Genomic DNA, 27252 nt, shown 5'->3' with positions numbered 1-27252 from the left:
GGGAGAAGTCTGATTCCAAGGAGGCTTTAAATAATGCTCTCAGAAGAAGAAGAAACTTAAAAGTTGACTTGTGCTTTCTCCTCCCTCAAATTATGTATCTGAATGTTGTCTCTGAATAATTATGAGGATGAGGATGATAGTGGCAATGAGGATGATAGGGATAGTCAGACACACATATTCATACACACTGCATTAAGGTTCGCAAGGTGCTTTGCATTTGTTGTCTCATTTGATGTTCATAACCCAGTGATGCAGGTATTTTTATTATTATCCCCATCTTAGAGACAATGAAACTGAATCTGACTTGCCCAGGGTGACGCAGCTAGTGATATCCATGTCAGGATTTGAACTCAAGTATTTCTGCCCCCAAGTTCAGTGTTCTAGCTCCTTGAAGTAAAGGAGTTATTTGTTATTTCTACTTTTGTATAAACAATCCCAGCCTGAGTACCTTAAACATAGTAGGCACTTAATAAATGCTTGTCAGTTGGATTAGCCTAATAATTATCTAGGGTTTCATCACCCGCATTTGTTGGACAAATGACCTCAGCCAGACTACCTGCAACTGCCACTAGGTCGCCATTTCTGAGAAAGAGGCTGGCTCAGAGTACTTCCTCACTGAACTCAGGGTCACATAAAGAGAACTAGCAGTCTTAGGTAGCGAGGCGGCAGCAGTAGATTGATCTGGAGTAGGGAGGACCTGAGTTCAAATCCACACTCAGATACTTGTGTGACTCTGGGCAGGTCACTTAACCTCTGCTTGCCTCAATTTGCCCATCTGTAAAATATGGATTATAGCCCCTACCTTCTAGGTGATGAAATAATGTTGGCAAATGTTTTGCAAATCCTCTAGCACTATAAAAATGCTAGTTATTATTTAGAGATTAGGCATAAAATATCATATAAAGTTAATGAATATAAGAATAGGCCATGCCTATTTATGCTTATGATATCTCCCCCCACTGAAACAGGAGCTCCTTTATAGCAACTGTTGTTTTCACTTTTTCTTTGCATCCCCAGAACCTAGCACAATGCCTAGCACCCAGTAGGTGTTTAATAAATTTGTGACTGTTGTTGATTAATTGGAGACAGAACATGAGGAATCTGGAAAAATTTCTTAAATGGGATAGTTATAACTCAGACTTATATAGCACTTTATGAAATAGCTATATACTATTCGAAAGTTTTTTGTCACAACCATCATGAATTAGAATTAACAGAATTATCTATTTTATAAATGGGGAAACCGAGACTCTGAGGGCTTAAGTCATTCGCCCATGGACACCATTAATGGTGACCACAAAAACTGATCAGAGCTCAGCCTATGATGTTTTTTCTCACTGCTTCTTCCCAACAATAGATGTTAACCAGACATTGGTTTCCAAGGCAATGCAGCTCTAGTGGCAAATGGTGAGCCAGCCCAGAAGGAAGAAAGAAAAGGATGGCTTTGTTCAGTCTGGTGAATGATGGTTTGAGGGACATAAATGGAAGAAAGCCAGGTAACCAACAATGGATGTACGCAGTGGTGCGCTGATAATTGTTTAACAACCGGGTCTCTCCCCTCCCCCAGCCATGTGCACACAACACACATTTCACTGTTTAGTCTATATTATTAGCATCTGACATTTTAAATCTAGAAAATCAGCAACAACAATGAAAATTAATCAAGCCCAAATTTGTAGCATTTGTCCATTTTCAAGGTGCAAAAGATTACATTAAATTTTAACAATGGGCTCTTGTGACCGCCAAGAGTTGGCTTTATCACACCCTTGGATAGACGCGTTCTCTGATTTCCAGAGCCAGAGAGAGTTAAGTTTTACATGCTGACAAAGAAAAAAGTAAACCGTGCTCAAAACTGCAGCTTTGGGCTAACAAGGACCAGACTTGATCTTCAAGTCATTTCCTTAATGAAGCAGTAAGCCTCTGGCAGCTAATGCTATGCTAAAGGGAAAAGATAGGCTGGGAAAGACAGAATACAGCCTGGAAGGGAAAATGGTAATACAAGTCAACTCTCTGGAAGGAAGCAGGGGCAGAAAAACTGTAGCAGTCTTCCTCACCAAGGTTCACCCTGGGAATATCAGAATCTGACTCATTTCTAGGTCTTCCTTGAAAGCAACAAGCTAAAAAAGCATGAACATAGAATAGATTTGTATTAAAAGCATATAAAGAAAAAGAAGGGACTAGCACTAACACAATGCCAAGCACATAGTAGGTGCTTAATGTTTGTTGACTGACTAGTATTTTAACTTGTTTAGCAAGTGACCACTTTCAGCCCACCTCTTCCCTAGACCTCTGGATTTTAATCACAAAGCTCTCACACGATTAAACTCACAATACCAATAGGCAAAGTCCTGATACATTAAGTACTGTGAGTATCTTCACATCCAGTCTGTCTTTCTCCACCCTTGGTCATGCACAGAGCTGTCCAATTGTTCCAAAACCCCCAACGTGGTTCATGAATCTTTGCCATTTGCTTGGTAGATGCTACCTTTGTCTTTGTTCTGTTAATGGCTGATTCTTGGGATCACCTTAACCCAGGAGTACCTTTTTCTTTATGGGCCTCTTTCCCAGAAGCCTTTGCAACTAGCTTTTTAATGCATATGTGTCCTGGGGTTTTTCTTCTGTTCCAAGCATTGGGGGAGTAAAGGCCCAAAAGCTTTTGGAAATTGCCAGATGCTTCGTACACGCTTCCTCTTTGCATGTGTCTGCTACATAACTTATATAATAATGTGTTTTGAGGGACAATTCAAATAGATGCCTCTCATTAAAAGTGAGACTCCTTTGATTTTGAAAAGTAAAATAAGCAAGTATATTTATTTTTCAAAGCAGGAAACCCCAAAGCTCAGGATCATCGAGGATACCTTGGGGAGTCTACTTCGAAAAGAATTATTAGCAGAAGTCATCTGTAGCTTCTTTTCTGAGATTTCCTCAATTTTCAGATTGTAATTCAGTGTAACTGCTTGCATTTTCAGCTGAAAAAACCAGACACATATGCCAAAGGTTATATTTTTATTGTCCCCCCACCATATCTGGGTAAATCACAGGGAGAGCATGTAATAGTTGGATTTTCAGCTTAAATGACCATATTGTGGTCACAGACTGCCCCAAATCTGAAATCCACAAAACTTCCACTCCATGCCTACTTTCTCCACCCCCTCTCCCATTTCCTTCAGCAATTTAGCACCTCTTTGTAAGTCACACATATAGAAGACCCAGAAAGATTTCTTAACACCCCTTTGGCAAATCACATGGAGAGCCGCTCAGTATTTTCTATTTTCAGTGCCTTGGGCAAGTTATATTCCAAGCAGATAATACCCACCCCAGAACCAAAGGGCATCATTTAAAAAAATTTCTCCCTTCCACCCCTCAACTAGCATCCTTGAGACAGATATATTGCAAAAAGTAAAAGAGTCCAGGATTATATTTTCATGCAATAATATAAAAAAATACTAAAAGAATTGTTTTGTGGTACAGTGTACAAATAATAGTTATGTAGAAATTATTACATACATTTAAATATGTATATGTTTAAACACATATGTTTCTTGTGGCACAGATTTTTAACTCGTGTGTGTGTGTGCGTGTGTGTGTGTGAGATGGGCCCCTTTGGTAGTCTGGTGAAGCCTATGGAGTCTTTCTGTAGATAACATTTCAAAATTCATATGGTACAAATAATTACAACAGAAACTAATTATTTCAAAATAAAGTTATCAAAATACTTAAAAACCAAGTTCATGCATTCAGATTAAGAACCTTTGCCTTAGGGAAAAAAATCACTTTGTTAAAAAAACAATCTAATATACTATCAAGCTATAGTTATCTTAGAATTATGCTTCAAAGGAGAAGTTTAAATTGAAAAGATAAGTGTTTTTACAATATGCATTTTCTTTGCAGTTTCATGTGCAATCATCGTTTTATTATACTATGTTATGGACATACCTGTTTTATTTCACAAATTAAAAATAAAAGTAAAAATTTTTTACTGGTAAATTACTATTTCTATTTTTATTAATCAATCTTTTTCATAGTCAGTTCAGTATCATCACATTCTCCACTAAAATTCTCCTTGGATGCCTCATTATGGGTTGCAGGGGTTCCTGGGCTTTGAAAGGTTATGCCAGGGAAGCAAAAGTTCTGGTAAGGTCTTACCAGTGGGAAAAACGAGTTTGGGTTTGAGCCTGGTGAAGAACGAAGAAAAAAAAAATGGTAGCCTAGCTGACACATGGACACCTTCCCACCTGCAGATAGTCTTTATGTGATGATCACTGTATTCATCAAAGACATCTCTGATGAAACTGTGAGAAGGGAACGAGCAGATTTTCACAAGGAATTTTCTGCAGTAGAATAGTCTTCTCAGATGCACAACTGACTGAAAGGCAGTCTTGAAGTTGCCCATTTAGCTTGTCTTCTTTTCTCCCAGCCCCACTTCCCTCTCAATACAGGCGCTGTCATTCGTCGCTGCTGCTTTGGGTTGCACCTGCTGATGCCAATGGGAACCCCAATTATTTGAGCTTTTGAAATTGATGAGGTTATCCTTTGGTCAATGAAAGCGTGGTAGTAGATGGGTGACATTTCTGCTAGGCTTTCTCTCCTCACTACAGCCCCCCTTGCTGCCCTCTTATAAAAGGGTCTGCCTCCTCATGGCACTGGTAAGTCTGGAAGCTCCCAAAGTTCTCCTTCTTCTCTCTTCAGATACCTTCTCTGATAGGCCCAGAGGTGTGTCTATCTCTTTCAACCAATCCCAACCCATTTTTTTTCTGGTTGCTCCCTTGGTTTCATCCAGTGACTGAAAGTACCTGACTCCTCCTCGATTGATTAAGGACTTGATGGTACCTAGGTTATGGCTTTGATTAGATGATTAATTCTGTAACTCAATCAAAGAGTCATCCTCAGCCATAAAAAGAATCAGACTTTAGAGCACTTATTACTTATAATAATTGGGATAGAGGGGTTTGAGACACCCCTGTTATGCCAGCATTCACCTTCTATCCCTGTGCCTTTGCTCACATCACATATGGTATAATGCTGTATATTCTCTAACCTTTTGACACAAGGTAGAATTCCCCTTGACTTCTCCACATCCTCTGCAATGCCCCCCACCCCACCCCCACCCTCGGTTTTCTCTTTCTAATATTCTTCCTAGGAGCCCTTCATTTTTCCTAATGACATGGAGAATTGTGAAGCATTCTTCCAGCCCTCTAGGATACAGACCAACTTGCAGTTTGTGTATGAATAGGAGCTTCCCTAGGAGGTAGCTAGGTGGCTCCATGGATAGAGTGCTGCATCTGGAGTCAGGAAAATCTGAGTTCAAAGTCAACCTCAAACATTTAGTGGCTATTGATGTCACCTCTCCTCATCTGTAAAATGGGGTAATAATGGCACCTACCTCTCAGGTTATTGAGAAGATCAAAAGGTATAGTACTTGTAAAGCACTTAGCACTGTGTTTGGCACATAGTGGGCACTTAACAAGGGCTTGTTTCCTTCCTCCATACTTGCTTGAAGAAGGTTCATTTTGGCAGCACCTTTTGCTGACCTTGGTAGGCAGCAGCTGTGACAAATTATTTACCCCACCTGTCTGCTCAGTCCTTAGAGGCTTAGGTTGCTTTACTTGGGCTTCCCACCTCTTTGGGGATCAGAAAACACAGTTTCTTCAGTCACTTTTAATTGATAGCAATTTCCTACAATTCCCCAACACAGAAAGAAGGAAACAGAGGTGAAGTTCTAAGCAGAGATTCAGTGATCTAACTCAGACTACCTACATTGTTTCTGCTTGCAGTTCATCTCCAGAAGTCTCCCAGGACTTCTGATCCCTTAGATCCTCTGTCCCTATTGGGGGCATGAGTGGGAGGATACATTTACTTCGCAAATAACCAACACAAGACATGAGTCCATGAGATATATGGAAGCAAATGGAATCTGATACAAAAGTGGATATTGAATTATCTATTAGACCTACCCATCTTGCCTCTGATCTCCAAATGGGTCCATGGACTTCCCTGACCACTCTACTCTCTGACTAAATGCGAAGACTCATTACAGACTTTCTCTGTTTCACTAATCCAGATGTTTGCAACCTTGTTTGTGTTGTAGACCCCTTGGATACTCTGGTGAAGCCCCCGGCCGCTTTCTGAGAATAATATTTTTAAATGCACAAAACAAAATACAGAGAATTACAAGAAAAATAAAAAGTTAGTGAAAAGAAAAATGTAACTTTATTCCCCATTCAAGTTCATGATCCCTCTGAAATCTCTCCAAGAACTTCAAGTTTAAAACTGCACTAAGCAATTTTTTGCTTAGATTGCAAATTTTTGGTAGGTAAGGAGTTTGAATTTCCTTGTCTCTCCTGTGGCTGCCGGTGTGCCAAAAGTATGGTGGCAAAGAGTGAAACTTGGTCATCTCACCTTGCATTTTCATGAACCAAAGATGTCTTTTGACATGATTTTCCTATTTAAGAGAAAAAATGATGACAGAAAATAGTGCCTTTCTATCCTACCACTATGGAAATCCAATCTGGCCAAGTCATTGCCATAGAAAATAATGACAATATTGGCTCTCTGAATCTTAGCCTCAGCCTCTACTTGAAGACCTTCAGGAATGAGGAACTCACTACCTCTCAAGGCATCCCATTCCCCTTTTTTAGGACATCCCCCCCATACATCCAGCCTATGTCTGCCTCTTTGTGACTTCCATTGGTTTTTCTTGGTTCTTTCCTCTGGGGTAAAGAGAAGATATCTATTTCCTCTTCCACATGGCTGTCTTTGACTTGCTTGAAAGAAATGATCATGTTGCAGGCTGCACATGCTTAGTAACTTCAGTTGATGATCACAGGATATCAATTCAAGATCCTACCCACTCCTCATCTCCCTGTCCTGTGCACCCTTCAACTTGTCAGCTTTCCTTCATAAAGGTGGCCCCTATTCCAGAAGCGGTCTGGATGGGCAAAACTTAGAAAGGCAATGGTGTGACTTTCACTCTAGCATAAAACTTTAGCTATAAATAAAGATGCAAAGTTCTCAAGAGTCTGAAACCAAAGACATTTCATCTTGCACCAGGGAACAGCAGACCTGGCTACCAGTTGAGGAATGTATGGCTGCTAATTTATTTTGACAAGTGTGGGCTTGGTTTACATTATTTATGATAATGCTTCACAGTATATTTTGTAAAAGTAATGAAGTCTCAGAATGTTGGCCTTTGCCCCAGGTTTAAACTTTTAAATCTTCTTTGAAAAGAGAAGTGAGAATGCTGTGGATTCTTTCTTCAAAAAAATTTATAAAAATGCAGTTGGCTAACAAAGTGAAGAATCAGTGTGGCCCTGCTGTATTAGGACTACCTCCACTGTCATCCATTAAAAAGGAGAGATTTGCATCTAGAATTATACAATTTTGGGGAAAAGATATATATTTATATATATATAGAGAGAGGGATAATGATAACCTCTCCATTAGGCTCTGCCATTCTGGGCAAGTCACTTGACCTCGGTTTAGGCTCTGAATGATATCCAAGGTCCTTTCAAACACTAACATTCTATGATGGTGTATAATGTTACAATTAGAAGGGACACTGGAAAACATCTGAGTCAGTCCTTTCCCTAAAACTATCCTTCCTAATTCTCTCTCATCTCTTTTGAATAACAATTAATTCCTGGTTAATGAAAGGAGAATCAAACCCCCTTTGCAAGTCTGTGGCTTTCTTTTGTTATATGGTTATGACCAAAGAAGGAGAAAAGAAATAGAACTGACTTCACTCCCTGTGATTATAGTCTAGTGCCAGAGACTGAGGAGAGATGTGTTTTCTCCTAGTCTGCCCAAAGGCTGAAAACTGCCAATATTTTTTAGATCACATCATTCATTCATCTAATCATTAATTCATACACACATATTTGCTGAACACAACTCTGAAGACACAGTGATGAATAAGACAGAGTTCATGTCCTCAAGTAGCTTATAATCTAATAAAGATTTTACACATATATGTGTAGTTGGTTGGTTGTTGGCCTTGATTCTCAAAGAAGACCAAAATGACATCACCATGATAAAGTCAAGTTTCAGTGTGTCTGACTGTGGCTGATCAGACCAATATGAGCTCAGAATGCTCTACCACAGGTTGGGCACAGATAGTCCAGGTGAACATTTGGAGTGGATATTCCAAATTTGCACATCCTACATTTCCTTTGTGTTGTTTCAATTCTGCTTTGTTCATAGAACACAGCATCCTTTCTGATGTGGGCATGCCATGCTGAGTGGCCCTATGCCAGTGTCTCTCATGTCGCATAATCAAATCTAAAGTTCTTGAGAGAAACCTTGAGAGTGTCCTTGTATTGCTTCTTCTGACCACCATATGATCACCCCATGCGAGTTCTCCATAAAATAGTCTTTTTGGCAAGTGTACATTTTGCATTTCAACAATGTGGCCAGCTCATCAGAGTTGTGCTCTCAGAAGCACAGTTTGAATGCTTCGCAGTTTAGTTTGATCAAGGACCTCAATGTCTGGTACCTTATCCTGCCAGGTGATCCTCAGAATCTTCCTAAGATAGTTCAAATGGAAGCAATTCAGTTTCCTGGCATGGTGCTGGTAGACTGTCCAGGTTTCATAAGCATATAACAATGAGGTCAGCACAACGGCTCTGTAAACTTTTAGTTTGGTAGTCAGTCTAACACCTCTTCTCTCTCATACTTTTCTTCGGAGCTTCCCAAACACTGAGATAGCTCTGGCAATGCAAGCATCAACCTCGTTGTCAACGTGTACATCCCTGGAAAGTACACTACCAAGGTAAGTGAACTTATCCACAGCATTCACAACTTCTCTATCTGTTGTAACAGATGGTTCCACGTGTGGATGGTGTGGTGGTGGCTGATGAAGCACCTGTGTTTTCTTGGTGTTCATTATTAGACCAAAATTAGCACAGACAGCAGAGAATTGATTCATATCTTGTTGCATCTCAGCTTCAGAGGCTTTATTGAGTGCACAATCATCTGCAAACAGAAAATCATGTACCAACACTCCCTCCACTTTGGTCTTGGCTTGTAGCCTTTTCAAAATGAAGAATTTACCATCAGCATGGTAGCTGACCTGGATGCTGTGTTTACCCCTCATTGAAAGCATTTGACAACATGACTGAAAACATCATGCTAAAAAGCATGGGAGCAAGCACACAGCCTTGTTTCACTCCATTGGTGACTGAGAACACAGGAGAGCATTGTCCACTGTCCAGAATGCAGGCAAACATACCATCATGAAATTGATGTACAATGCTGATGAACTTCTCCAGGCAACCAAATTTTGACATAATTTTCCATAAGCCCTCACAACTAACAGTGTCAAAGGCCTTGGACAGATCTACAAACATTGTGTACAGACCACTGTTCTGCTCCTGGCATTTTTTCTGGAGTTGTCAGGCGGTAAATACCATATCGACTGTTCCTCAGCCCTTTCTGAAGCCATACTGACTCTCAGGTAGAGGACCAACTTGCAGATGAAGGATCAGCCTTTTAAGGAGGACTCTGGCAAGAATCTTGCCAGTAATGACTAAGAGAGAAAGGGTCCCCCCTGTGACTGTCACAGGACAATCTATTTCCTTTGCCTTTATAGAGATGGACAATGGAGGCATCCTTGAACTCCTAGGGGATAACCTCTTTTTGCCTTATAACCTGGAAAATTTCAGTCAGCTTTTGTATGAGCAATGGTCCCCCTACTTTGTTATACAAGGTACACCATACACACCATAGCAGTCAAACTCAAATAGAAATGGAGGTCACTAAACCACACATTAGGACCCCAGCAGGTCAAATATTGACTTAGAAAACCAACTATTAATATCATCAGTGTTTTATTATTGTATTTTTATTTTGTTAAATATTTCCATATTATATTTTAATCTTGTTTAGGTTGGGTTCTGATCTGTGGGCCACATGTTTGACACTTTTGTACTACTAGGTAGACTGTAATACGTCTCATAAGGGAGGTGCAGACATGGTGTTACAGACTTTAGAAGAGAGCTATACTTTCTGATTGGGAGCTTAAGGAAAGACTTCATGGAGGAAATGGCTTCTGAAATGTCTCTGTAAGGATGGGGAGGGTTTTTAGCAGGTGTTGAGTAGAAAAGAATTCCAGATAGAGGGAATGTTGTAAAGAAGGGGAGGAAGGTGGGAAAGTACAGCATGAAGGAGGCAGGGGGAGTTCAGCTATGAGAGCAGGAAGGTATTAACCATAAGCGGTGTCCCTAAAACAGTGCCCAAGTTTCTGGTCTACTTTGAGCCTGCCTGTAGGTAATATATAAAAGCAACGAGCAAGCTATCTTCTTTAAACTGGCTCTTAGGTTGTTATCTATAGAATTAAATCTGTTGGAATCATGGAGAATAAGAGAGCCAGATGAGGCCTTTTCATGTCCAAGTAATACAGTTCTGGGGATTATTGTTTTGGGGGAGACCTTGTATTATTATCTGTATTTGGGTTCCCTTTTGTGCTTCTGGAATCTTCATGCATCAGGCTGTGTTATAAGTTGTCTGAAGTCTTAGACACAGAATACCATAAACAACTTGCTAATGATAACTCTGTATCTCAAGGTCAAAAAATGGGATCTTAACAACACTTTCTGAGTCCTTCTTCACTGTCTCACCCATTCTTGTCCTGGAGATGAAGTGACTCAGAGTCAGTGGTTGATGAATCTGGATAAAAGCCTTCTCTGGAAAGGAGCTTCTCCTTAAGATAGAGGTATTAATTTAGTACTACACAGAAATAATTAATATCATCGATCATAACGATGATCTGAAGGGATCTGCCAAACCATATTACAGAAGTAAGGTATTTCCACTCTGGGAGATCCCTATAATAATGAAATCCAAGGTCTGATAACAACAAAACATTACATATAATCCAGTATTATTGTGCTCTAAGAAATGATGAAACAGATGTTTCAGAGAGAGCAGAGAAGACGTGTTGGAACTGATGCAGAGTAAAATGAACAGAACCAGGACAACTATTTATATCACTAAAATGGAGACTAACAACTCTGAGAGACTTAAGAACTTTGCTCAGTGCAAGGACTAATTATAATTCCAAAACGCTAGTGACAAAGTATGCTATCAACCTCTTGACATGAAGGATGCAGAGTAAGAAATATATTCTGTGGACATGATCAATGTTTCTCTTCATTTCTCTTGACTGTGTTGTTACAAGGGCTCCCCTTCCACTTTTTTTCTCAAGGTGTCTGTGTCTGTGTTGGGGGGGGAGAATTGGAAGGGAGAGAAAATAGGTATTTGTTAACTGAAAAAAATAAAAATTACATTTTAAAAATAAAAAATTACCAATTTACAAAATAAACCATTATGGTGTCATGGGACATCTGATATTTTCAAAGACAAACATTTTTCATATGTCTAGGAAGAGGTAATAATCATTGAAAGCTCTTTATTTATATTTAGTTACGTGTTAATTAAAGTCATATAGAACCATGAATAAGCCCAAGCCAGCTATGGTTTTTCCAGTAGCAATGTTGGCTGTCATAACTGGACTGTGAGGAAAGCTGAGTGCTGCAGAATCAATGCTTTCAAATTGTGGTGCCGGAGAAGATTTTGGAGAGGCCATCGGATAGTAAGGGGATCAAATCAATCACAACTGAAAGAAATTAGTTCAGACTATCCACATTACTGAAGCTAAAGCTTAAATACTTTGGTCACATAATCAGAAGATGGAACTCCTTAGAAACGACCCTGATGTTGGGAAAGTTTGAAGGGAATGCATGGCAGAGGATGAGATGTTTAGAAAGTGTCATGGAAACAGTGAACATGAACTTGGACAGACTTTGAGAGACAGTGGAAGACAGAAGGGCCTGATGTGCCGTGGTCCATAGAAACATAAAAAGTTGGACACCACTGAATGACTGAACAACCACAACAAAACCTAGGCCAGTGGTTCCCAACCTTTGTGAATAGTCAGACCCCTGTAGAAGGTAAAAAACAAACATCATAGGCCCCTGTGGGATTCACGTTGTGCTATGGATTGAGGAAAAGCATGCGTGGATCTGCAGTTTATAGCTTGGGAACCTAATCCAGGGATTTCAAACTGAAATAGAATCCAGGGCCATTAATCTACACGTAAGAACCCCATGCAGGATGCATACTGGCTTAGATTTCAAGTGTAAAGTTATCTATATTCTATTATATTTTTATTTATTTTGGTAAAAATTTCCTAATTACATTTTAATCTGGTTTGACCCTTCTGCTCTCAGAGGTACCCCTAAATTGGTCTTTTTAGGATAGTGTTCCTCGGACGGGGGTTCCATGAACTTCCTCAGGAGCCAGTCTCGGTGGCTGATGATCTTTCAGGGGAAGAGTCACCCAGCCCTCTGTCCAACCGGCTGCTGTAAAAGTTTCATGTATATGAGTTTTGAATTGTTTCATCAAAACAGAACAGGCAGGTGACATCTTCCAGCTTACCGACAGTCCTTAAGATATTCTTTTTCATATTCCAAAGACAGTTGCTCTGACTTCTGGAGTGAAAAGCATTCTTCTTATGGTCACCCAACAACCACGATGTTGTTCAATTGTTTCAGTTGTATCTGACTCTTTGTGACCCAATTTGGGGTTTCCTGGGCAAAAATACTAGAGTGGCTTGCCAATTCCTTCTCTGGCTTAGATGAGGAAACTGAGGCAAATGGGATTAAGTGATTTGCCCACAGTTGCACACAGCTAATAAGTGTCTGAGGTTGGATTTGAACTCAGGTCCTTCCTAACTCCAGAGGCTTGGCTCTCTGTGCACTATAGTGCCACCTAGTGGCTAATAACCACATAGGATCATAGATTTAGATGGAAAACTCCTCAGAAGTTACTAAGTCCAACTCTTCCAGATGAGGAAACTGAGGGTGAGAGAGTTTGTGACTTAGCCATTGTCACCTGAATACTAAGTGTCTGACAGAGGGTTTGAACCCAAGTCTTCATGACTCCTGAGCCAACACTATTCCCTGCATCATGTAGTCCACATAATATTGCCTCAACACAATGACTTCATTAAGACCTGTCCAAATTCTACCAGAACATCTCTAACTTCATTGGCTGAGAATGGCCCTGCTTCACTCCTGTTCGAACATCCATGAATGTCCTATTCCCCAACCCTCTTGCTTTTTTCTTGGAATTTTATTCCTGGTGAATTAATTAGATGTCTGCAATGTCACCCCAAGTATGGTTGTTTTGGTAGAGTAGCCATTTGATGGGTGTGTGTGTTCAAAGGAAAGATCCATGGCGAGTACATATCAGCTGCAACATGTTGGCTAACGGAGAATTAGGCACCAAACATGGTGTACAAAGACCCGTATTCCCTAATGAACCTGTATCCAAATGGATGTGGAGATTCCCTTCAATGCTGCTGCTGCTGCTGGCTAGCATTTATATATCATTTGATGGTTTGCAAAGCACTTTACATGTTTTCTCATTTGACCCTCACAATAACATTGTGAAGTAAGTGATATTATTATTTTTATTTTAGAGGTAAGGAAATTGAGGGAGAGAAAGGCTAAGTGACTTGCCCAGGGTCACACAGTTAGTGTCTGAGCTAGGCAGAATTAGCACTCAGGTCTTTCAAACTCTAAGACTGGTGTTCCAGCCACAGCACCATCTAGTAGCCTAGGTATGAACTGCAGTCTGTCTGTCCCTGCTTAACTTGGGTAACAGCCGTATTTTCCCATAAATTCACCAGAGGTTGCTCATCCAACGTGCTCGGTATCTTCCTTAATTCCCCCCTTGACATTTCAAGGATACCTAGGAATACTTTAACAGAAAAGCAGGCGGGCCACTCCTGTGAAGATAACAGCCCACATTTTCCACATTTTGTATTCATGTTGTATCAAGGGATTTCGAGAAAGCAGTCCAGTGGCTTGTGATATACACTGACAAGGTCACACAGCCCTCATTGTATCCACAGAGGCCTCTTTTAACGTGTTAGAGATTGACCACATTTCCATTAGTCTACTTTCAGTCATCCTCATCTGTAATATTCTCAATTTTGAGGACTTCAATCTTGTATCTTCTCAGGTATCATGTTTCCATATAAAAGAGTTTATCTTTAATCTTGTCCTCTTATCTGGCCTTATGTAATGGGCTTTTTTCAATGTGCTTGAAAGGAAGGAACAGGTGACAAGATGCCCCAAGCCTCACTTACAATTCTAACACAGCTTTGCAGAAGGTGAGGAGTCATATGGAAAATGAAAGTGGGAAAGAATAAAATCTAGCTCCCCAATACAATGTAATTAAGAAATCCCATGGGGGGAATAGAGCACTGTATTTGGCTCCTAAGGTCCCTGATCTAGCCTGGAAGGCACCTCTGAGGCCATGGAATCCAACCTGCTCATTTTAAAAATGAAGAAACTGAGGGCCAGCTTGCCCACAGTCACATGGCTAGGGAAGTGCCAGAGGCAGGATTTGAACCCAGGTCTCCTTGTCTCTGGAGAAGATGAGTAGGATTTAACTCCAGGCTTTGCCACTTACTACTGTGTGACACTGGAGAAAGAATGTGACCTCTCAGCCAAAATTTCCTCATCTGTAAAATGAAATGGTTGAATTTAGCAGTTTTCCTTTTCCCAAAGTACATCTTTTCTCCAGGGGCATCCACCCTGTCCTTCAACCCTGGGGCTGATGGCTCCCAGAAACAGCAGCCAATGCCTCACTTTCTCCACAGTGGGAAACTGAGGTGGAAAGGAACTTGGTGGAGTGGGTTTCAATGGTGAGGCAACTGGAGTGAGGAAGTGTGCCCATGACAGGTGATCAAAGTATTTCTGAGGGTGACAGGCTGGATTGGTGGGTGTCACCCTCAGAACATGAGCTGACAGGCTTTGGTCTAGCACATTTCAAGCCGTGCTTGAGAAAAGCATGCTAGGGAATTTGGGGAAAAAGTAATGTAGCTGCAAGAGAAGCCTGGAAAAGTAGCTATTAAAAGAAGTGGCAGACACAAGCGTGTGGTGCAGACCAAATCGCTACCTTTTTAATCTCTGCGCTGAAGTATCTGGAATGCTATAAATGAGTGTAAAAAGTAAGTTCTGTTGTCATGACAGACAGCTGCAAACAGCCTGCCAGTCATCAACTCATAAGAAGCTTTCTCATTCCATGGATGAGAAAAAACATTTTGATGTGTCCCCTTTTCCTTAGTCACATGGCCCCCACCCTCCCATCACCTCAGCTGGACTATAGCAGAAGACTCCTAATTGGTCTCTTTCTCTCCTCTCCCCACTTCAACTTATCCTCCACACAAATGCCAAAATGATATTCCTAAAACACATGTTATTTTCCTACTGTCTTTGGAGGCAAATATTATCTCCTCTTTTTGGTTTTTAAAGCCCATCACAGTCTGGCTCTAACTTACCCTTCAAAATGTATTATATAGGAATTCCCTTCACATGCTCTTTTTCTGTTAAAATGAACTTCCTCATAAATGTCATCCCATTTCCCATCTCTTTGCTTTTGCACTAGATGTGCTCATGCTTAAAATGCCTTCCCTCTTCACCTTCATTTCTTAGAATCCCTGTTTTCTATCAGTGCTCAGCTCAAATACCACATGAAGCCTTTCCTGATCCTCTAAGTTATGAGGGTCACTCCCCCAAATTACTTTCCATTTATTTTGCATATACTTATTTTGTGTATGTTGATGGGCACGTGTCTCCCCTAATAGAATAGAAGCTTTTGAGGGGTGACACCATTTCATTCGTTGTATCAGCTTACCAAGCACCTAGCACAATGCCTGGTACTTAAGAGTGATTGATGTCCTGAGAAAGAGAAATGAGCAAAATGGGTATAAAGGTCATTCAACGAGATTCCCTAATTACAGAAAACTCACAGAAACAGGAAGGGCTGAGAATGGATGGGGGTGGGGAACTCTTGGGAAGGCATTAGCCTCCTTCCAGAGCCTTTATGAGCCTCTGGACAATGGTTCCTGAGAACTCCAGCAGAAAGAGCCAAGAGGTGAAGACTCTCAGGAAAGGTTAGTCATAGAGAGTGGCTCAGAACAGTGGCCTCTTAGGTCCCTTCTCATGGTGAAGATCCCTGATTTGACGATTAGATGAGTCCCTGGCTGCTTTTCCAGGTCCATTAAGTTTCTCTTCTTTTTTGAGACCATCCCCAACTACTCCAGGTCTTTGAAAAATGATGATTTTTCTCTGCTCCTCATGTGACTCAATTTATCATATGGTTTTCTGCATCTAATTGTGTACTAATTGTATCATGTGTTAGTTCTTCCTTTCTCCCTAGCTCCTTGTATTTTCTATGGATCTTCCAGGTATTTAGAACAATGTATACACATGGGATGTGTGGAAGTAAGTGCCTTGAGGGTAGGGACTATTTTATATCAGGGTTTGTATCTCCAGCATCTATCACAGAGTACTACTTAATAAATGCTGAATTGAGTGGACGAGTAAATGAATGAATGAGGTATTCTTGTTGATATTTGACAAATTTGATATTGTTAATATATTGTTGACAAATAGATTGAGGAGATAGAAATGAGGATAAAAATGTGGGAAGGGGAGAAAGAGAAATATCTATTTTATTCTATTTCCAGGGGATTTTTTAATTAAGTTAGACAAGAGAAAGGGGCCTATTATGAAATCTCATTGAGATCTGGAGGTGATCCTGGATTCTCAAGGGTTTTGCCAGTTTCTCCCATGCTGAAGACAATTCAAACATTGTCCTGGTGGCACAATACATCTACCATCCATGACCCAGTCTGTCTAATGACAGAGAGGCTCATCACCAATGGGATGGCCACTAGGTAATGGATTCCTTGGCCATGGCAACCTAGAGAATCAAGAAAAATATGAGTTGGTCCTTGGTTCTACACAGCCCAATGCTACTTCTGCAGTGATGGTGGAAGAGATTGTCAGTCAGTCAATAAGCATTCATCAAGTGACTAATATGTGCTGGGACTACTAAGGTGAAAATGAAACCATGACTACCTTCAAGGAGCTTACCTTGTACTGGGAGAAAACAATATATACACAAATGCTGAGTAATTTGGGTGAGGAGGTAGGGAGAGTAGTTACATTTAGAGTGGGGTGGGATAGGAAGAAGGTATCAGGATAGGCCTGAGTTGAGTCTTAAGGAAACTGAGGGAAGGTAAGTCAATGTCCTGGATGTTTTCTGCAACTGGCATCAAATGATGGCCCTGTTGGGAATGGTCAAGAACCTAGTGCCCTACCATGACGTTGGTGAACACTCAGTAAACATTAGCAGGCTGACTACTTGAATGATGTCTGGGAAAAATAAGGCAGTTAGCTTCCTATCTTCAGGGGCAGGTTGGACTGGGAGCAGTGCAAAGTTGTTTTGTGGCTGAGTGTGTATGTGACCTGTGGTTTCCTGCCAACCACTGCATCAGTTTTCAGGTTCCCTAGTTTCCCTGGACCTTATGTTGACTAATGTTCTTACCTGCTCTTCTCTCTCTCTCTTTTTTAAAGTGGTGCTTTTACCTGCATGGGGAGTGCAAGCATGGATGGTATAAAGGACAAACTCAAATTATCATTAAAGTAGATTCCAAGGCCATGGACAAAACCCAAAGGTCTCTGGGGCCCTAATCCTCCAGAGAGATCTTCCTTTTTTGGCGCTACCCAAAGATGGCATCAGGACAGTGGTAGTGTGAGCACAGTGTTTGTGGAATTTGTCTCAGTCATTAATTCTCGGAATATACTCTTTGGCCACCAATGGCCCTACTCTGAAGGCTGGTCCCCAATAATATGGACATTTATAACATTATAGCCTCCACAATAGCATTTATGTTGTGAATAATTTAACTTTTGGTATTTAGCACAATCAAATTTTATTTGAGTCCTTTCATGATATGACTCTCCCCTCTCCATTAATACTTATTTCTCATCATTCTACTTTCACACATCCTACATTTCAGTAGAACTGCCCTCCTTGCCTCAAATTCAGCATTTTGTTTTCCACATGTACTGTTATAAAAAGCAGTGCCTCACATCTGGGATGTATATTGTCATTCTGTCTTTCAGAATTCTTAACTTCCTTTAAGTTTAGCTCCACCTTGTTACAACCAACCCTAGCTGACAGTGCCTTCTCTTTCTTTAAATGAGCTTGTATTTGGTTTTCCTTTGTATGAGGTGTACAGGCCCATCTCCAGGAAGTTGCCTGTAAGGAAAGGAATTATTTGTCCGTGGTGACTCAAGAAGCTAATAAAAATGAAAAATGGCCCTCAATGGAGTCTAGTCCACTTTCTCTCCTTCAGAGAAAACGGGAGAAGGGGGCACTGGGACGCAGATGTTCTCTTAGACCAGTTGAAAACATTTATTTGACTTTGGTACTCTTCCCATAGAATTGTTGATCTTTGACATTCAATTCACCAGCCATATTGAAATGAAAGAAGGAAAAAAAAGCTAGGAGAGAGGGAGGCAAGGAGGGAAGTCAGGAAGGAAGGAAGGAAGGAAGGAAGGAAGGAAGGAAGGAAGGAAGGAAGGAAGGAGGAATTTATTAAGTATCTACTATTTGCCAGATGCTATGTTAAGTACTTTTTATGAGTACCTCATCTGATCCACGTAACAAACCTGGAAGGCAGATGCTATTATTCCCTCCATTTTACAGTTAGGGAAAAAGAGGCAGAAAGAGATTAAGTGATTTGCACAGGTTTACACAGCTCCTAAGTGTCTGAAGCAGCACCTGAACTCATCTTCCTCACTCCAGGAAATCCTCTATCCACTATGCCACCCAGGTGCCTTGGTATACAATTACACGTGGAAATAGGTGCATACATAGCAATAGACCTATGGAGGTAGATCTAGACAAGAACTCAAAGACCAGCCATATTGATTTTTCTCCAAATAATCCCCTTAATGCAATTTTTTAAGCCACCAGGAAAAATTAGTCCCCAAGGCTGTTAAAAAATAATTCTCTAAGAGCTGCTAGCAAGATTCTCTGGGGTCTTGAGAGCTCACTACCAGAGTCCCGGACTTTCCATCTGCCTTGCCCAAGTCCCATCCATGTTGAATTTCCTTTAACAAAGGAAACCAGAGGACAAAGATGTAGCTAAATGGAAGGAAGGCTCCAGAGTTCTCTCAGAAGAGGGAAATAAAGATGTGGCAAAGTTGGTTACACTATGTAGCCAAAAATAACAAGAAGTCCCCTTGCATGGACACTAGGTCATCTGGACTTTCAGTGAGCAAGAGAAGAGTCAACAGAATACAGTTGTGGGTTACACATCCACGAGCATTGTGGAGATCAAAAAGGTAGAGGAATTCTATGAAGGAAGGCATTGAAAAGATTTTCCAAAGCTAAAACATATTTCAGTGACTTTAGTGTGAGAAAGGGCACGGGGAAGATGGAAAAAGAAATGTAGGAAAATATGGTTTGGGATCAGGAAATGAAGGAAGCTGAATGAAGGCTTATGGACTATAGATAAACTTCGTGCTGGCAAATCTCATATATGAGCCTGAAAGATTAGTGTGCGAAACTTCTATTAGCAGACCACAGGGGTTCCCCACAAAAGGCATTTAATCAACTGAGACTTTTCTATTTGGTCTTACTTCCCCCTTTCTGTCCTATCTTTTCACTTCCCTTCCTCTCTACCTACCCTACCCCAGAGATTTGTTCTTCCTAATATCTTCCCAAAGCATGAAGGAAGTACAGACTTATTAAGTAATCTTGGGCAAGCCTCAAATTCCACAATATAATAAATCAATTTTACAAACATTCATTGAACGCCTACTATGTGTCAGGTGGTAGGCTACAAGCGGGGATACAAATGCAAAAACACAAAACAATTCCTGTCCTCAAGGAACTTACATTGTACTGTAGTTAAAATTTAAACAGATAGGTACCTACAAAATACAAACACAGTAAATACAACATAATTTCTGGTTGGAGGATAGTGGTAGTATTTGTATCACTTTTCTCATAGAGCTATACTCAGGAAAGTGCATCTTGATTGTAAAGTGTTCTTTAAATGGGAAACATTATTATGATCATTTTATTTAAAGGATCCAAAGAGATAAGACAAAAACTGAAGTAGAGATTATCTCTGGAGCGGTTAGTGACTTTATCTGGTGGCAAGTACAATTGGTTGATTACTCTTCTCTCTTTTTTGTTATGTGATTATCGATATAAAGATTTCCCTAAAGAACTCCTTTAACTGCATCTCAGAAATTTTGGTAAGTTAGCTCATCATTATAACTTCCTTTAATATGATTGTTTTTTTCTATTATCTGATATTCTTTGATCCAATCATTCTTTAGGATTAAATTATTTTAATCTTCATTTAAATGAGCCATTGTACACATTACTCTTTTCAAATACAATTGTATTGTTTAATATTCAGTAAAGAATCTGCTTAATATTCCTCACTTTCTACATTTCAGTTCTTCATCTCCTAAAGTACAGTCAACTTTTATAAAGGCACATATGGTACATTCCTGAGAAACAGGCATAGTTCTTAAAACACCCATTCAATAATCACCAAACTATTACACCTAATTTTTCTCGTTTTTGTTGTTCATTCTAGTCAGATTCTTAACCTCTTTCCTGGTTTTTTTGGCTGAACTTTTCTAAGTATGGGGCATATTGCAGTCTTTAGGAATTGCTGACTTACTAATTTAGGTTTTCCAGCAATTCAGTTAATTATTCCCTTACATACTTAGATGCTCTATGCCTCTTGTTGTCCATATTGTTTCATTATCTATGGTTCCCTTAAGTACAGCATACTTTCCTTGCTTGTCTCTTTCTATCATCTCTATTTTTACTATTGCTCCATCTGAGTGCGTTTGCTACTCCTGCTCCTGCTTCAGATTCTGCTGATGTATAATAATGCTCCACCTCCTCATTTTAAATATACATAGATCTTAATGTTCCAAGAATGTTTCCTGCAAAAACAGAAAACAGAATATGGAAAGGTCATAAGGATGCTGGGAATGGTTGAAAAGCTAAATAAAAGAATGAAAGGGAATGATAGGTAGTGGAATAAATTGTCTAGAGCAGAAACTGAAGAAACTTGGTCATAGTCATGGAAACTGAACGAAAGGACAGAAGAAACAGAGCATAGAAATTCAATGACATAATAAGATATCAAAGTAAGGTCATAAAAGATGAAGAGGAAGAACAGATAAGATGTTGTGGTTTTAGTCATGTCTGATGCTGAGTGACTCCAAGTGGGGTTTTCTTGGCAGAGATGCTGGGGTGTTTTGCCATTTCCTTCTCCAGTTCATTTTACAGATGAGGAAACTGAGAGAAACAGGGTGAAGTGACTTGCCCAGGGTCTCACAGGTACTGTGTCTGAGGACTGATTTGAACTCAGGTTAATGAGTCTTCCCAGTACCATCTAGCTGCCTACGTATAAGATAGCTACTATGAAAAATTAAATTTTTTTCTTGAGTTCTTTCCCCCCAAGATTCTTTTATGCCATAAAAGGTAGCTAGGTGGCACAGTGAATAGAATGCTGGATCTGGAGTCAGGAAGCCCTGAGTTCAAATCCTGCCTTAGATACTCTGTCTCCCTAAATTTCCTCATCTGTGTAATGGAGATAAAAATAGCTCTTACCTAGGAGGGTTATTGTGACAATCAAATGGGATAATATTTGTAAAGCACTTTTAACACAGGGGCAGGTGAGTAGTGGGCAGGTAACAGATTCTTGTCTCATAGTATTTTTTTTTTTTTTACCATATCAGAAGTCTTCCTTTCTTTGGTCACTGCAGAATTCCTTGTCTCACCCCTATGTGAGGGAGAGGCTTAATTCCTGTTGAGGGGTTGAGCACTAAAATGAAATCATTGTTGAGGAGCATCTGTTAGGAGTGGCTCGTGAAGGTTCTTGGGGGAATGTCTGCCCTTTCTAAAGTGACTTTCAAGCCTTCTTTGACTTGGTGCCCACCTCTCTGACCCAGGAGTTTTTGGTGAGGAGGCCTCCACATGACCCAGAGTGGGGGTGGTTAGCAGGGAACCTCTGCCTGCGGTGGATGTTGGGGTGATCGGTGAGAGCCTTTGGGGTTTTCCCCTCCCCTGCTTCAGTTTCATTTGACTCAGTAACAGCCATGCCACCTTTATGATAAGCCTATAGAGGGGTCAAGATTTCCCCAGGGGGTGGAGTTGGGCAAGTCACTTAAGCACAGTGCCAAGCAAATGCTTCCTAAATGCCCATTGATTAATTTGTTGATTTATGTAACTTCCCTGGGGTTTAGTTTCCCTATAAGTAAAAACAAGGAGGTTGAACTAAATGACTTCTTTGGTACCCACTAGTGAGAGAGAGCTGGCAGCATCCTAAACACTCAAATGGGACAGAGATACAACTGCTTCTTGTCTTCCACCCTCCTGAGTGGGTGATGGTTCTGGCCCAGCTGTCAATCACCTTCCAAACGTAAGGACAGAGTCCAAACCACCCCACTACTTTGGCTCAGATATCCAAATCAGGTGAGAATATTTCTCAATTAATCAATCAAAAGACAGACTGGACGTGCAGGAAATCGGATAGGCTAAGGAGACTTGACCAGTGCCCTGGGAATCATCTATAAATTATCAATCAAGTTGAGAAGGGGTAGAATTGTAGAACTTTGAGTAAGTGTGGAACTGAACACTTTGAGAAGGAACTGACCACGGGGGAAGGAGAGACCTTGGATTTAGCTTCAGATAGTGCTTCTTCTCCTTTCCCCCTACTTTGACTGGAGAAGAATTTTCTGGCTTTAAAAAGTCCAGAGGATGGTAGACTCCCTCAGAGGCCAAAGCTCTATCCCCAGATCAGATAATGGCAGCGTCTGCATGATCAGAAGCCAAGGACAGCCTGGACTCATGGGCTTTAACAGGAACCCATTGAAAATGGCCAAGGGGGAGGCTTCTGGAACACCTCACAAATAAGAGGAAAGAAGTCCAGCTGTCAGGAGCAATTGCCACCTGTGTTCTCTAAGCTGCAGCTCACTTTCCCCTGGACTCTGAATGCACTTGGGGGACTGTCCAGACATTGAAGGATTTCGTGTGCCCACTGTTTTTTACCGTATGTAGCACTTTAAATTCCCCTTTCTAAAAGCTGTGTAAGATTGGCTGACTAAATGATTCTCAGCTGAGACTCAGTCTTAGTAGTGCCTTGCCCACTTAGCAAGTGCTTGTTATCTTGTTGATTTGATAATCTTTGGGGAAAACAAACCACTAGGAATGGTGGAGGGGATCAAGCTAATGACATTAGAGAAAGTTAGCCCTGACACCCTGTGACCTTCTGGTGCATAGAACCCTGAAGAATAGATATAGCCAGTCTAGTTCTAGGGATCTGACTCCTCAGTCACCATGGGAGCTGGTATGAGGCTACCTCGGAGCATAGATGGGCTACGGATGAAACCTTAGCCCTGGGGATCAACCAGGAGTTTCAATGTGATGCACATCCTTTAACAAGGGACCAAGAGTGCAAGTCACACCAAAAGGGGCAGAGCACAAACCCAGCAATATGGGAAGCGCTCCTACTCACTCCCATGAACCTATGACTCATCTAGAGCCACCTAGGTAGTTAGAGGGACTACATTTCTGGAGCATTTTAAGTTTGTGAAAGCATTCTCCTTCCTTAAATCCTGTGTGGTAGAGGGAAAAAGTATCATTACTCCCATTTTTATAAATAAGGAAACTGAGGTTCTGATGAGGGGACTCAACCATGAACGAAAGTCCCATAGACAATAAATGTCTGAGGCCAGATTTTAACCTGATACTGTGTTTTTCCCTCTATCCTACACTTCTTTTAAAAAGCCTTGGACTCCCAATGAAAAATAATTGTTCTGATCTTGTGCAAACACATTCATGTATCCACAATCCCATTTTACTGTTCAGTTGGTTTTTTTTCCCACTTGCTCATCACCTCTCCTGCTTGGTGTGGCGGGATCTCTCTCACCTTAAGTCCGTTAGCTCTGCAATAAGGGTCCCCTGCACCTCCAGTCAAATAGCACAGCAGCTTTCTGGGAAGGAATGCAAGATTACCTTCATACACACACACGCACACACACACACACACACACACACACATCAAATCCTCCCTTCTCTTCCCTAGCCTTAATTTAAAATTTAACTTAACAAAAATCTATTTTTTCCCCTTTCCCTCACCTTGAAAAAAAGAAAAACTAAACCTCTATAACAAACATACATAGCCAAGCAAACAAAATTCCCACATTAGGTATGACCAAAAAATACATGTCTCATTCTGCACTGAGTCCATCACTGAGTCAGGAGGCCCTAACCTTAGTCTTATTTTTAAGAGAGCAAAAATGTTGGCAGATATGGTACCTTGGCTCAGTTCTCTAATCCTGTCCCATTTGGAAGATAATTGAGGTATGTGTTCCGTGTGTGGTATGGGCAGTACCTGGCATTCCCCAGCATTGCATGAACCTCATCCTTTGACCACTTTGGTTTCCAAGGTAACATTTCTTCTTAGGGGGGCCCTACAGGCATAGGTTGGTCTCTGATATACCTTCCAGTTTGGAAATTCTGTGATCCTTATAGTGCTACAAGCCTCTCTGCCTTTCTTCCTGATGTCCCTTCTTCATAGGAAACTGAATAAACTAAATAGGATATAGTAGAGTGAGAAGAAGACAGGATCTGGAGCCAAAGGACCTTGGATCCTGAGTATGACCAAGGGCAAGACATTGACCCCTCTGGGTCTTGGTCTTCTCATCTGTGAAATGAGAGTACTGATCTGTCTAGATGGGTCCCTTCCATTCCAGAATCTATGATCTATTCTGTGAGCATTTAGAGTATGCTTATATGGAGGAAAATATATTAATTTACTGAATCATATTTAAAAAGGTAATTTACCCATCTCCTAAACAGAGAGGTGATATACTCATGGTACAGAATGAATTATTTTTCTGTTTTTGTCTCTGTCTTTTGGTCATGGTCAATGAGGGAATTTATTTTCCTTGACTAAGCATTTTTATTACAAGGGTTCTATTTCTGTTTCTCTTTTTCACCGGGGGCAGGGAGTTGGGAGAGAGAAAAAGTAGATTTTTGTTAATGTGAAAAACATTAGATTAAAGACAAAAGGAATCTATGGGCACAGATTAAGTATTTTGGGCCTCTCAGGGCAAAGATGCCAAGCTTAATGTCAGGCAAAGAAAATAACAACAACATTTTGCAACGTTCATTCTTGGGCAGCAGCCACAGCACGCCATCTTGGGATGCGCTGAGAAAGGCATAGCTTCCAGGAATTGGGAGATCACTGAGAAGTGTTTAATGAAATAAATACAAATGCATTACAACATAGATAATATGAATTTATGGTTTTCTAGGTCAACATGCAGCCTGCAGGGATCCATTTGCTCTACAACATACATGACAAGTGATCATTCAGTGAGGGAGCTACTGCTTATAGAGGCAGCCTCCCCTTTTCTCCCTCCATGATCTTTTTGGATAACTATAGTGATTAGGAAGTCTTAGGTTCCAGACTCCCTGAGTCTCAGAGTTTGGAGATTCTTGCAGGCCATCCAATTCAGAATTTTTCTCTACAACATATCCCAATAAGTGACCACATAGCTAGCACCTGCTTGAAGACGGCTTGTGATGCGGAACCCAGTGGCTTCTGAGGAAATTTATTCCAGTTCTAGGTAGCTCTAAATGTTAAGGACTTGAAGAGATGCAACCTGCCTGTGTGTTTTGTCTATGGTTCACATCCCAACTCTGATACTTATCACTGAGTGACCTGGGGAAGAGGCAGATAACCTTTCTGGGCTTCAGTTTCTTTCCCTCCCCCGATATGAGGGAATTGTGTGATTAAATGATGACTATAATTCTTTTTAGTTTTAACATTCTATGAGTGAGACTTTCTCCCCAACATGACAGTATTTGCAGTTTTCTGTAATAATATTTTAAACCAGTCTTAAGTTGGTTGAACAATAATTCAGTAGAAATTCAATGGTAATTGAATTAGTAAATAATTCCATTGTGTTTTTCCTTTGTTTTCGAAGAAGACCATGACATCAGGGAAATGGTGACATGAGTTGCACTTGACCTTCTTTTGAGTGAGGGAGGGCTCCATTAAGCTTTAAGCAATTAGAGTTGTCCCTAGATGGGACAGGATGCCTCATTGGGTCATCCTTTTGAAGACGTTTTTATGTAGAGACCAGAGAGGGGAGGAAAGGGGAAGGGAGAGGAGGAGGGGGATAGAGATACAAAAACATGAGAAGATAGTAGAAGGAAGGCCAGAAGGAATTGCAGACCAGTAGGACAGCATGGGATGTTACATTTTGGATTTATTATATACTTAAAGAGAATAGCAAGCTGTATATAATAAAGACTTGCTCTTCTATGTAGAAGCTCATTCTTCTGATCTGCCATGTCTATGGAAATGTTAATTTTATTTTGTGTTTGCCAAATTCATAATAAAAAATGAGAATTTTTAGAAAGGAAAAAATACTCAGAGACCAGGTAATGACTCAGGGATTCCAGCATGAGTGGGGAGAATACCTGGATCAACTAGTTAGAACTGGAAGACGCTTTAGAGATGTTCTAGGCTAGTTCTGTTGTTACTTATAGGAGAAGCCTACAGCTGGAAAGTTACTTACCCAGGGTCACACAGTCTCCTCACTTCCAGACCCCACTGCTTTCAACTCCTGCCCTGCCAATTTAAGTTCATGACTAAATTTGTTTTCTCAGCTATCCTTTCCACTGAATAAATGAATGAGCCTTATGCATATAAATGCCATTCCAAAAGATTTACATTTTGCTTCTCTTGACTTTCTTCCAGTACAGCTTGGTTGGCCCTCAAAAGGCTACCAAAGCCCTCCATCATGGTCAGCAATCAGCACAGTGACCCCTGGGCTCCTTCTCCTTTCCCGACTGTTGTTTCTCTGAAATATTTTCCTTGCCAAAAATTTCAAGGGCAGAAGACTCAGGTGTATTTATGTGACCAATACTAACCCTGCCACTCTCTTAGTTCATATGGCCATCCTCACTGTGGTCACTGCAAGCAGGCCTCTCCTTTGTTCTGGTGATTTGCAGGCCTAATTGCCAATTTGTTTCTAAAATATAATTGCCAATTTGTATCTACAGTAAGCAGCCTGAGTGTTTTCTTTGATCCCTGAAGTTACCTTTATTTTTCACTTTGAAGGCCTTGGTAAATCTGCTTATTATCACCTCTTGTGTATTGGCCCATCTCCTACACAGCCTCAATCTCACAACAGCTAAAAATCTTATTCACACTTTGGTATGCCAGCCTTGATTACAGCAATTTTCTATTTCTATTGCCTCCTTGCCTCTGCTTTATTTCAGAACTACTGATATAATCAAAATGTCAAACAACACTGCTACCCATCATCTTCCCCA

This window comes from Notamacropus eugenii, chromosome 3 (assembly GCF_028372415.1).
Source record: "Notamacropus eugenii isolate mMacEug1 chromosome 3, mMacEug1.pri_v2, whole genome shotgun sequence".
In the NCBI taxonomy this organism is placed as follows: domain Eukaryota; kingdom Metazoa; phylum Chordata; class Mammalia; order Diprotodontia; family Macropodidae; genus Notamacropus; species Notamacropus eugenii.
Note: the sequence above shows the minus strand (reverse complement) of the source record.